The sequence below is a fragment of the Loxodonta africana genome, chromosome 13 (assembly GCF_030014295.1).
Source record: "Loxodonta africana isolate mLoxAfr1 chromosome 13, mLoxAfr1.hap2, whole genome shotgun sequence".
In the NCBI taxonomy this organism is placed as follows: Eukaryota; Metazoa; Chordata; class Mammalia; order Proboscidea; family Elephantidae; genus Loxodonta; species Loxodonta africana.
Genome location: NC_087354.1, coordinates 93,885,646 through 93,899,117, shown reverse-complemented (window position 1 = coordinate 93,899,117; position 13,472 = coordinate 93,885,646). Strand labels below are relative to the sequence as shown.

At 36.0% G+C, this 13,472-nt stretch overlaps 1 pseudogene; it reads left to right on the top strand.

Annotated features, from left to right (window-relative positions):
* The first annotated feature begins 11,114 nt into the window (after positions 1-11,114).
* Positions 11,115-12,039, top strand: LOC100653588 (olfactory receptor 6F1-like; annotated as a pseudogene).
* Positions 12,040-13,472: the final 1,433 nt, after the last annotated feature.

Sequence of the window (13,472 nt, the reverse complement as noted above, 5' to 3'; positions counted from 1 at the left end):
TATGGTATTTTTCCTCACGCATTTATTTTTATGTAGGCAGATTTATCAAACTATTCTTCTATTGCATGTGCATTTTGGGTCTTGGTCAGAAGGTCTTTCCCTAGCTTATAGAGAAATTCTTCCTTTTTTTTTATTGCAGTATTTGTATCATTTAAATTTTTACACTTAGAACTCTGATTCATTTGTTGTTGTCTTCTTGAAAGTGGCATGTGCAATAGATCTAATTTTATTTTTGGAAAATGACTATAGAGTTGTTCTAACACCATTCACATCAAAGGTTATTGTTGCCACAGCGATTTGCAATACCACCTGAACCATATGTTAGATTTCTACATGAAGTAGGACCTAAGTTTCTATGCTATTCCACTGTCTTCACTCCTTTCATTGTTCTGTCCTTTTCTTCTACTTTTACACATGCACCTATAGTTCACTGTTTTATTATAGTCTTTGAATTATTTTCAATATTTTGTAGAGCAAGTTCTCACTCATAACTCTTCCTGTTCAGTGTTTTCCTAGCTAATCTTGTATATGTATTTTTCCAAGTGATGTTTAAGATTATTTGTCCAGCTCAACAAGAAAAGGTCATTGAATTTTTATTGGTATTGTATTATATTAACAATCTAACTTAGAACTGGATGAAACTTGCTATCTCACAACATGGAATGTCTTCCCATTTGATCAATTCCTACCTTTCAGTTACCATCTGAGTGCTTAACCATTGTGCCACCAGGGCTTTTTATGAAAAGACATAGAGAGATCTCAAATGCGTATTACTTAGTGACAGAAGTCTTTATGAAAAAGCTACATATTGTATGATTCTATCTCTATGACATTTCAGAAAAGGCAAAAATATAGAGAGAGTATTAAGATCAATGGTTGCCAGGGATTCACAGGTGAAAAAGAAAGAGAGGAATAGGTGGATCATGGAACATTGTAAAAGGCCAGTGAAATTATTCTGCATGATATTGTAATTTGATAAATACATGGTATTATGTATTTGGCAAAACTTATAGAACTGTGTAATGTAAAGTTGTTGTTGTTAGGTGTCACAAGTCAGTTCCGACTCAGCAACTTCATGTACAAAAGAATGAAACAGTGCCCGATCCTGCCCCATCCTCACAATTTTTGTTAGCTTGAGCCCATTGTTGCAGCCACTGTGCCAATCCATTTCATTGAGGATCTTCCTCTTTTTCCAAGACCCTCTACTTAACCAAGCATGGTGTCATTCTCCAGGGACTGGTCACTCCTGATAAAGTGTCCAAAATATGTGAGAAGGAGTCTTGCCATCATGGCTTTCAAGGAGCACTCTTGCTGTACTTCTTGCAAGACAGATTTGTTCATTCTTCTGGCAGTCCGTGGTATATTCAATATTCTCTGCCAACACCATAATTCAAAGGTGCTGATTCTTCTTTGGTGTTCTTTATTCATTGTCCATCTTTCGCTTGCATAGAAACGGTCATTTCCAACTCATAGCAAACCTATAGGATAGAGTGGAGCTGCCAATTGGGTTTCCAAGGAGCACCTAGTGGATTTGAACTGCTGACCTTTTGGTTAGCAGCTGTAGCCCTTGGCACTACACCATGAGGGTTTCCACATGCATATGAGGTGATAGAAAATATACCATATTTTCTCCATAGAATCCTCCAAAATTGCAACACGTGGCTTGAATTTTTTCTTCAATTCTTTCAGCTTGAGAAATGCTAAGTGTGTTCTTCCCTTTTGTTTGGTCTTTGCACATTTCATTACAATACTTCGCTTTCTCTTCTTGAGCTGTCCTTTGAAATTTTCTGTTCAACTCTTTTACTTCATCATTTGTTTTGTTTCCTTTAGCTACTCTCCATTTGAGAGCAAGTTTCAGAGTCTCTTCTGACATCCACTTTGGTCTTTTCTACTTTCCCATTTTTTAATGATCTCTTGCTTTCTTCATGTATGATTTCCTTGATGTGATTCCAGAATTCGTCTGGTCTTAGGTCATTTGTGATCACAGCGTCAAATCTATTCTTGAGATGGTCTGTAAATTCTGATGGAATGTGGAATGTACAAAGTATGAATCTAGGAAAATTGGAAGTTGTTAAAAGTGAAATGGAGTACATAAAGATCCTAGGCATTAGTGGGCTGAAATGAACTGGTATTGGCCATTTTTCAACAGACAATCATACGGTCTACTATTCTGGAAATGACAAATTGAAGAGGAATGGCATTGCATTCGTCATCAAAACGAACATTTCAAGATCTATCCTGAAGTACAGCACTATCAGTGATAGGATAATATCCATATGCCTACAAGAAAGACCAGTTAATACAATTATTACTCAAATTTATACAGTAATCACTAAGGCCAAAAATGAAGAAATTAAAGATTTTTACCAACTTCTACAGTCTGAAATTGATCAAATATGCAATCAAGATGTGTTGATAATTATTGATGATTGTAACATAAAAGAAACAAAGAAGAAGAATCTGTAGTTGGAAAGTATGGCCTTGGTGATAGAAACAATGTGGGAGATCACATGATACAATTTGACTTCTTCATTGCAAATACCTTTTTTCAACAATATAATTGGTGACTATACGTGTGGATTTCACCAGATGGAATACATAGGAAACAAATCAACTACATCTGTGGTAAGAGAAGAAGCTCAATATCATCAGTCAGAGCAAGACCAAGGGCTGACTGTGGAACAGAGCATTGACTGCTCATATGCAAGTTCAAGGTGAAGCTGAAGAAATTAGAGAAGGTCCATGACAGCCAAAAAATTGCCTTGAATATAACACGAAGAGTGAACCCTAATATAAACTATGGACTTTATTTAATAACAGTATATAAGTACTGATGGTTCAATTACAAAAAAATACACCACACTAACGCAGAAGGTTATTAATAGGGGAAACTGTGTGCAGGAGTAAGTGGACGTATGTGGGGATTTTCTGCACTTTCTGCACGATTTTCCTGTAAGCCTAAAACTCTTCTAAAAAATGTATTTAAAATGAAATATGGACAAAAGCTGGATAAAATCTCTATATCGATATGCAGTTTTCTGTTTTTGTTGCTCAAACTGTGACACAGTATTAAAAATAGGAATTGGGGTAAAGTTTTTTTAGAGTTCTTCGTGATATCTTTGCAAGTTTTTTGTGATTTTGAAATTTTTATTATTTTTTTAATTAAGGTATATTAAAAAATAAATTAGAGATAGATAAAAAATTTTTTTTTTTTTTTTTTTTTTTTTAAGCTGCTGCCTAATCATTCCAAGTCATGGCCAGCATGCTGGAGTTGATTGTTGGGGTACTGTGCCAGTCTCACAATCATCTCCTTCATCCATGTAGGGTCTTTATTTCACCAACAGAATGTCTTGTTTTAGTGGTTGAGCCCTCCTGAGGACGTGTAGAAAGCCATCGTCAGAAAATGTTCTGCTGTGATCCATACTGTTTTCATGCCGAATTTTCGGAAGTAGATCACCAGGACTGTCTTCCTATTCTTTATTTGACTGGAAAATGCTGAAACCAGTCCACCATCAGTGACCCTGCTGGAATTTAAAATACCAATGGCATTGCTTTCAGCATCGCAGCGACATACAAGCCATCACATTACAACAAACTGATAGATGATTGGTAGAATGCATGTTAGAGTAAAGCAAAAATATCAAAAATAAATTGTGATGGAAAACTAGTAGGTATAATATATGTATATATTCCTTCTCATTCGGGGTTGATGTGGAGGTGGAGAGAACAGTTGTAGACCATCCCAGCCACCCAACACATCTCAGTGCCACCGTCCCCTTCAGCTGACACCGTGATAGTCATTATGCAAACATCTGATGGGAGATCAAAGTGTCACACTCCTCTTCCCCTTGTAAGTCATTCATACAGTTCTTCTTGGAAGCCTTGAAAGAAAAATTTTTTTTTCTGCCATTCTTCATATAGATAATTATCACGAACACAACCATGAAGAATAAATTACAGTACATAAAATGTTAGCAATTGTCCCAGAACTTAGGTACTGTCAGTGCCTTAGGGCAGGTTCTCTAGAGAAGCAAAACAAGTGAAGCTACATGTTCAAGTCCCAAGAACTGAAGGTTAGATGAACAAAAGCCAGTTGAAGGATCCAGAGCTAGCAAAATCCAGGGAGCCTGACCAGAAAATCCACTCTCATTGGATGCAGGCCACACCCCCAATGAAGCCCTTCCCAGCTGATTTGGCTACTCACAGTAGGTCCCATCATGGAGGTGATCACACTATATCAGATCTCATCACGGAAGTGATTACATCATTATATGACTGCCAAGCTACATCATAACTGCCAAATCCCTGAGAATCATGGCCCAGCCCAGTTGACAGATAACCTTAACCATCACAGTCCACCCCTTGTCAACCTGGCACCTGTACACATCTCCTCAAGCATACATAGTCTCTGAATAAAGATACTTATAAATTCATACCTGTGCCTAACATGATACAACTAACAGACATACAACCAAAAATGCACCAGCCCTGTTTATATCTTATATTTTATAGGTAAAGAAAACAAAAATGTTTGATGCACATAAAGAAATACTCATTATAATTACAGCCCTCATTTCTGCAACTGGTCACATGGTCATAACTGGTATTTAGAACTATTTTCTTCTACCACCCAGTCTGTATTCCCTTTGCCTTCAGCAAGCACCTCAGCTGGTTGTGGTTCTTTACATGGTGGGGGTGACCTGAAGGGTCTGGGCCATTAGTAGTCATATCAGAATTGGGTTGGTGTAGTTTTCCACTGACTTTAATCACAGCCTATGGTAACACTAAGAGATGCCCTAAGGGATCTCCTGCATTCCACACATTCTCTTCTTTACCTCCATTATGTAGTACCAATCCGATTTCGTCTTGGTTATCAGGATCAATCACACCGGCCAATATGGTAACTTCCATCTTTGCTTATTGATACAGAGGCATAAGGAGCCCAATGTAGCCAGGTGGCATTCTTAACTTCCAGTTCAATGGAATCTGTGATGTGTCTCCAGGTGGGAGCATTCCTCCCTTTGGAACTAATACCTCTAGGCCTGCAAAACATAGGTTTGCAGGGACAGAAATCTTTTGGTGAAATATTTGCTTAAGACACAAATATCTTTACTTCTTTGGCCCATTCGGAGAGGTATATCCTCTTTGTCTCCAATTTTCCAATCATGTTCCTTCCAAGTCCCTGACCATTCAGCCAAACCACTGGCCACAGCCCATGAAACAGTATACAATTGTACATCTGGCCATTTCTCCTTCCAAGCAAAGTGAATAATCAGGTACATTGCTCAAAGTTCTTCTCATTGGGAGGATTTCCCTTCACTACCGTCCATCAGAAAGGTGATCACACTATATCAGATCTCATCATGGAGCCGAATACCTTGATCTATGACTGCAAAGCTACATCATAACTACCTCACCACTGAGAATTGTGGCCCAGCCAATATGACACACAAACTTAACCATCACAGTCAAACATTGCTCAATGGAGGGAAGGCTTCTATACATGTACCAAATCACCTTGCAAAACAGCTATATAAAAAAATAAAATAAAACTTTGTTTTTTTTTAAATTTTTTTCAATATCAATAAACAGTTTTTAGTTTAAAGGTTTAATTTATTTCATTTTTAAAAATTCAACTCTATTTCAGGAATAGGACATCTCAAAGACATGACACACAAAAAAATTTAAGAAACAAGTATCATATACCTTCTTTTTCATGCTTTAGTCAAGTACACACATGATACCTTATTCACTAATGTATTAAACTCATTATCTGAATATTATACCTTAGTCTTAGATTTCAAGACTTTTTAAAAGTCTTACACCTATGGCTCTTCAACTGGAATCATTCGCTAAGGCAAAAAATAATAAATGAATATGTAAAAAATAATAACCTACTGCCTCATTTTTCTAAAAGCACTTTTTTCCTTAAAATACCTTTTAGCTCTTTCTTTATATCTTCTGTCAACTTGAAGATCCTCTTTAAACTTGAAGTATTCGATCTGCAATCTGATTTCTGATTTTTATCATATGTTTTTGGCTGTTATTAAAAATATCTACTTTTATTAAGCATTAGTGGTGATACTGTATAAAATATTTTCAGATTATTTCACAAATGAACGAAATGTGTTAGATATGAAAAAAGAAAGGAGAGATAGAAACTTTCATTTCTTTTCTATCCCTTAAATTTCATTGTACAGTGGTTTAGTTCTCAGTGGTTATCAAAAGAATGCTTATCAACAAATAGCTTGAAGATGAAAGTTAATTGAGCAGCACAATATGTAAGCTTGCAAGTGAGTGCATACGAAGAATTAGAGTTAAAAATAAATTCTGTATATGATTTCTGGCATGTGTTTGCACTCTTCCTTTTGTTCTATCCCAGCCCAATCAGCCTAAGACCACTAAGGGCAGAGCACTGGTCCAACAAAGTCAGATTTATCACCTCACTTCAATAAAGGAGACTGAAAACCAGAGGAACCAACAAAGTAAAAGAATGACTATAGATTTTGCAGAAAGGTGGAGTTTAGGTGAAATTTAATAAAAGGAGCATTCTGATAGCCTGAAAGGAAAGCAAGGCTATGGTTAAAGTGATCAAAACCAGATCTGAACTATAAACTGGACTGAAAGATGGTTTCTTTAGGAAATACAAAGTAGAGATACATCTGCAATTTTTTTTCACAGGAACTCCTTATCTAAAGTTCTTCATCTGGGTTAGAAATTGAGGTGTGTAGAAGTGATATTTTTTAGAAGTGATATAGCGCCTCCTAGCAAGGGGCTTGATGACACCTAACAATAACAACAGCAAGGGTTGAATATTTCATTCTAACTTACATAATTTCAAATGGCAAAATTTCTAATAGTTAAAAATTTTAAAGAAGAAAGTTTATCGCAGCAATAAAGCAGTGATTACTCAAAGAAGGGAGTTGTATGATACTTTACGATAGCAACAGGTCCTTGTTAGAAATTATTTCCATTTAAAGTTGTTTTTCTCTCAGCCTGCTATTTTAGTCTGATAGACATCTAGGTTTATAATTTTTTTAATTTTTTTATTTTGAAAATACATTTCCTTTAATTTTCAGTTCCATCATTTCTCATTAAATTATCATGTTTTGTTTAGTTCACTTGTTTATTGGATTACACTTGTTTAGTTTTAAAGAGCTCTAGGCAAGACAAAAGAGGTTAACATATTTAAAACCCAAAGGAAATGCTCCTTTCCTGTACCAGTAATTTTACAATTTAGTTCTTTAAATCATTTTATTGACAAGTTTTTCAAACCACTTATTCAGAAAGATCTAACAAAAAAAATCTGTCGATAAGGTCATGTCTCCTTGCACTAGCCCTAAGTATCCAAGAGAGAGAGATAATATTTCATCTTCTCCCAGAAGACTGATCCATAAATATTTAAGCCATAATTTAATAGCAAATTGTCCTTGTTATGGAACTCATTATGAGGAAGTGTGAGGCAAAGAAAATGTAAGACATCAGGAGAGAAGTTAGAACCAGGACTGGACAGAGTCAGAGAGACAAGACAAAAGGGAACAGCAGAACACTATGAACAACGTTCAAAGAATGTGGAAGGTTGAGATAATTGAAGGGTAATAAGTGTTAATATTAATAAAATAATAAGATAAAGAAAAATAGAGTCAGAGGGAAGGATGGAAACAAAAAACTCTTAAAAGAAGAACATCATGGAAGAAGAAAAGCGAAAAAAGGTGGAATCAAAATACAGAGTCTATGGAACTTGCATTTATGGGAGAGAGTTGCAACTGGGTGAGCGAATGGGGGTTATTATGCATTTGATATGTGCTATCCAAAGATTGGTCAATGGGTAACTGTAATCACAAATTCATACTACTTCATAAAAAAAAAAAAACAGGCAATCAATACTTCAAATATGCTATAACTTGAAAACAATCTACATCCAGTTACTTTTGGTAAAATATTGCATGTTTGTATGAAAAAAGACATGTTATTTTATATACTCAAAATCAAACACTCCCCAAATGGAAGAGAGTAAAATTAGTTATTGTCCTTATTCAGTAAATTGTCAGAAACTGAGTATGTTCTATATAAAATAGGTCAAGCATTAATTAATTTGAAAAACTGAAAGGTAATTTACTTAAAAATAGTAAATCAAATTATTTCTCTTTCTGCTTTTCTCTAACTCTTGTTAAAAAGTATGCATAGAGTTCCATATACAGTATCTTACAACTAATACTAAAAATAATCAAATAAAAAATAGTGTACATATGTATTAAAATATGTGGCACGATTATCACATACGTCAAGGAAATGTGATGAGTTCATGATATCTGACAAATTCAACAGAGTAATTGAAAGTAAAATTTGAAAAATACCATCTCATAATATAATAATAAATACTCTATTGATCCTCTTATTTACCATCATTGCAAATTGATTTTTCAACTTTGAAAATGGAATATGATAAATCTTATTATTTTATTCATACGACTTATGATTTAAAATAGAAGCTGTTCGTATCAGTAGATATTGGAAATAACTTTGAGCAGTGACTCATATTTGAATATAAATTATCATTTCCTTGAACCTACTAATTAGATTTCACAGAGATGTATAAAAAATTTCCCTGAAAATAGCCAATTGTTATATTCAAAGTAATGTCTCTCTGGAGTTTGACCCTTGTGATTAATAGTCACAGCTCCACTTTGCACAATGTCTTCAGACTCTTTGTGTTTCAGTTTTTCTATCTGTTATTCAAGTAAGATAACAAAGCTAAGTTAGCAGGATTTACAAAAATTCATTATAGAGTAGATGCAAATGCTTAGAATCCCCCCAAAACCCAGAATAGTTACTGGCAAATAGGCATTCACTAGATGTTGGCCATTGTTTGCTGTTATTTTAAGTTGACATTTAAATGGGCTCTCCTGGACTATCTTTTATCAAAAGAACAAATGTGCAGTGCTAAAGGATATTAACAATGAATACTGATACTTGCACTAGAAAAGAGTTGATACATATATTGTTTGATAGAATGACACAAATACTGGGAGATAATAAAAAAATAATAGAACCAAGAAATTTGTGAAAAACATGGTTTAACTTTAATTGACATGCATCATTTTTCTCTGCATTCCCTATTGTACTGTCTCACCCCTCAGAGTCAAAGTTAAGACAGCTGAAATGTTTTTTCTCTATCTTTATAATTAACTATTGATCTAGGTTCTTGCACTACCTAAGGGAGCCCTGGTGGCACAGTGGTTAAGCTGGGTAAGCTTTCAGCTGATAATTAAAATGGGCTTTTCGAACCCACCAGCCAATCCAGGGAAGACAGAAGTGGCAGCTGGCTTCAGTAAAGACTTAAAGCCTTGGAATCCCTCTGGGGCAGCTCTGCTATGTCCCACTGGGTCTCTATGAGTCTGAACAGACTAGACAGCAATGAACTAACCAAGCACATCTTGGAAAACTAATGCCATTTCTCTGATCTGTAGATTCTTTGTTTAGAAATTAGAAGAATACTAAATCATTGCTGCTCAGAGTATGATCCCTCTCCCGGGACATCTTCTGGAAGTTTGTGTGAAATGCAGACTCACAGACCCCACCTCAACTGACTGGATTGGAACGTGCATTCCGACAACAACCCCAGGTGGCTGACATTCTGAGTAGTACTTGAGACGCTGAGATCTAAAATGACCTTAAAACCCTTTTCTCTGTAAAGGAGGTGTGGCCGATGTATAGACCACTTTAAAGACACCTTTTCAGTCCTTATATATGCTCTCATGCTGAATACATGTGGTAAAAACTGAGATTGATGGAGTATAGCACATTTGTTGAGTTTAAGAGTGTGATTCATGGGGAAGAAAATAGGGAAAAAGGGACTGCCGAGAATGAAGTCACCAAAGTGGAATAAAGTTCCATCATGTGTCGTAGATAAAAGAAACAGTTTGCCTAAGTGTGTTGCTCGATACAGAAATATTTCTGGGTGTGAACAATGTATTCATGTAATGGAGAACTTTGAATATCACATTAATGAGTTTAAACATGAAAAAATCAAGATCCATAGTAAAATTGTGAAAAGAGGAAAAAATATTTGAAACTATTTTTTTTTCAAATCCTTATAGTTTATTTCTGAAGACTATTTAAAAAATATTGTCAACAAATAATACAACAAAACATTTATCATTTCAACAATTTTTCACATACAATTCAGTGATAACAATTGTCGGTCATATGGTGAAACTATTGAAATTATTCATTTCCAAATGTTTGCAATCTTTAAGAGAAACTCAGCATCCACTAAAACACTTGCCTTTTTTTATTTTAAATATTTCATATAAGAATTTTTTTTTTTTTTAGGACCATATAATATCTGTCCTTTGGTCACTATGAGTCGGAATCAACTCAACGGCAGTGGAGTTTTTTGTGTGACTTATTTCACTCACTGTAACATTTTCAAGGTCCATTCATGTCTTAGCAGGTGTCTTAACTTTAAGAATGAATAATCCCCCATTGTATATATGTATAACATTTTATTTATCCATTCCTCTGTTAATGGACACTTGGGTACTTTTCAGCACAAAGCCTAGCAATTAGAAGAGCAATTGGGAGGTTATTACTGTCAAATATGCACGTGACAGGAACCTATGTCTGAGAGGCCAATTTTTGAACAAAGACAAAGTTAAATATTTTTATTCAAGGACCAGGCACAAAAAGGCGACTTAGAAAATAGTCAGTCCAGATGAAAAGAGGTCAGTCCTTGTGGGTTTAGATGTAATTTATGGCTGAAACAAATGCATGGTGATGCCTAGAACAGGCTGATAGAGGCAGAGAGGCTGGATTTGAATCTTGTATCTTAAATTTGCAATCTTTGAAAAAAAAGATAAAATTATTTACATGTTAGTTTCCTAAACTGATACTTGGTTATAATAAAAAGTGACTCACTTCTGCATTAAATTAACTGATACTAACTCTGGGTACAGAAGAGGAATTCATAAATGTAAGAAAATGTCTGAATATCTATATTCAGTTCCCACTCTTTCCTGTATTCATTTATTTTTAGTTTTCTAGGAGTGTGTAATTTGTTTCAAAGTCTTTCAGTCTTGAGTCTCTGTTTCCTGCTTTATTTCAGTACCACAATGGGCACAGACGATGGAACTGTCTCTCAGGAATTTCTCCTTTGGGCTTTCCAGGATCCCAGGCCCTTCAGATCTCTCTCTTCATGCTTTTTCTGGTGATGTACATCCTCACAGTTGGTGGTAACGTTGCTGTCTTGATTTTGGTGAGTACATCACACCAGCTCCACACCCCCATGTACTTCTTTCTGAGTAAACTCTCTTTCCTGGAGATTTGGTATACCACGGCTGCAGTCCCCAAGGCCCTGGCCATCCTCCTGGGCAAAAGCCAGACCATATAATTCACTGGCTGCCTTTTGCAGATGTGCCTTGTTTTCTCGTTGGGCTGCACAGAATACTTCCTCCTGGCAGTCATGGCTTAGGACCATTATCTTGCCATCTGCTATTCCCTACATTATGGTGCCATCATGAGCAGCCTGCTTTCAGCACAGCTGGCCCTGGGCTCATGGGTCTGTGGATTCCTGGCCATTGCAGTGCCCACAGCTCTCATCAGTGGCCTCTCTTTCTGTGGCCCACATGCCATCAATCACTTTTTCTGTGACATTGCCCCTGGATTGCCGTGGCCTGTACCAGCACACAGGCAGTGGAGGTTGTGGCCTTTGTGATCGCTTTTCTGGTCATTCTAAGTTCCTGCCTCATCACCCTCGTCTCCTACATCTTCATCATTAGCACCATCCTCAGGATACCCTCGGCCACTGGCCAGAGCAAAGCCTTCTCCACATGCTCTTCTCACCTAACCATGGTGCTCATCTGGTATGGGTCCACCATCTTCCTTCATGTCCGAACCTCAATCAAGGACACTTTAGATCTGTCCAAGGCTGTCCACATCCTGAACACTGTGGTCACTCCAGTTCTAAATCCCTTCATCTATACCCTCCTTAACAAAGAAGTAAGAGAAACAGTGCTGAAGAAACGGAAGAGAAAATAAATTAACTCTAACATAACAAATCTCCTGTAAGTTGTGTCTGCATGTATAGAGGTTCCAAGTAAGAATATGAGAAAACAAAGTAAACCATCCATGACACCAAACCCATTGTCACAGAGTTGATTAAGACTTATGGGGGACCTTATGTATATTTTTTTTATGTATAGGGAAGGGGAAAAAAAGTGAAAAAAAAAAACAAAACTGAGTAAATTTGCTGTACTGTCTAATTTATTATAGAAATGGGAGTTATTGATGTAAGCAAACTTTGTTTTTTAAGCAGGATTTTGCCCTTGAGTTCCATTTATTAAATTAGGAGCACACATGCTGTGAGAAGGATATTTTACTAAATGGACTATAAATTCTTGTCCTTTTTAAGTTTTTCTTTTTATTATAAAAGTGAACAGTCTAAAAATAATGATATTTATGAATTATGAGGTATGAGAAATAGGAAAAGTTTGAACAAAATGATAACTGAAATCAGAACATAGTTATTTCAGCATAATATTTTTTGGATAAAATATAGTAAAATAGATGCATGTGAAATTAGGAACTGCAAGTATAATGTGCCACATTTGTTTAACAAGGATGGTTTACTGAGCAATCCAAAATGTGGGTGATGAATAGTAAAAAGTAGATAATCAGGACAGGGGAGGGTTTGGGTATAGCAGTAGAAGCCCTTTGCATAAGAGCATGTTGTCCTTGCTTGTTGTGTGCCATGGAGTCTATTTTTGACTCATAGAGGCCAAAAGAGTGATGGGCTTCTGATTGTTAGTCCACACCAGTCACCAAGGGCATGGGATCCTGTGGCTTCAGAGGAAAAATAATGTATTGCTAATTATAGTAGTTACTTGATTTTTTTTCCAAAGGGGCTCATCCCTTAGGGAACTAAGGTTTGACCCTTTTTCATCATCAACACGTGAAAGATTCATTTTCCTTCATTTAGACACTTTTCTATGGCTCTGGGTTAGAAGAAGCAGACCAGGGCTCTGCAAGCTGAACCAGGCTGCAGCTGTGTTCAATCTGTCCTGTTCTTCTTTGGTTTACACCTATGCAATGAGGGTGTTTTCTTATAGGAGAAAAGCCTTTATGCTGAATAGCAGCTATTCCCTTAACCCTGTTTGCATTATTTGAAAGCTCTTCCAAGACCCCAATCAAAATGGAATGGAAGAGGGGTTTGAGGAAAATAGGAAAAAAATTTCATTGTATGAGTGATGAATATTATTATTCAAAAAGTGTGTCTATGTTGAAAATCTACCTCTTGTGGCATAATAATGAATCAAATTATACCTGCCCTGCTTTCCTACTTTTTTCACTGTGAGCGCAAGTTTCGAATTCATGACTAAATATTCAGTATTTCTAAGCTTATGTCATGGGAATTTTTAAATAATTAAAGCTACTGGTATAAACATGCTCACTTCGCTTGACGACAAATAGCA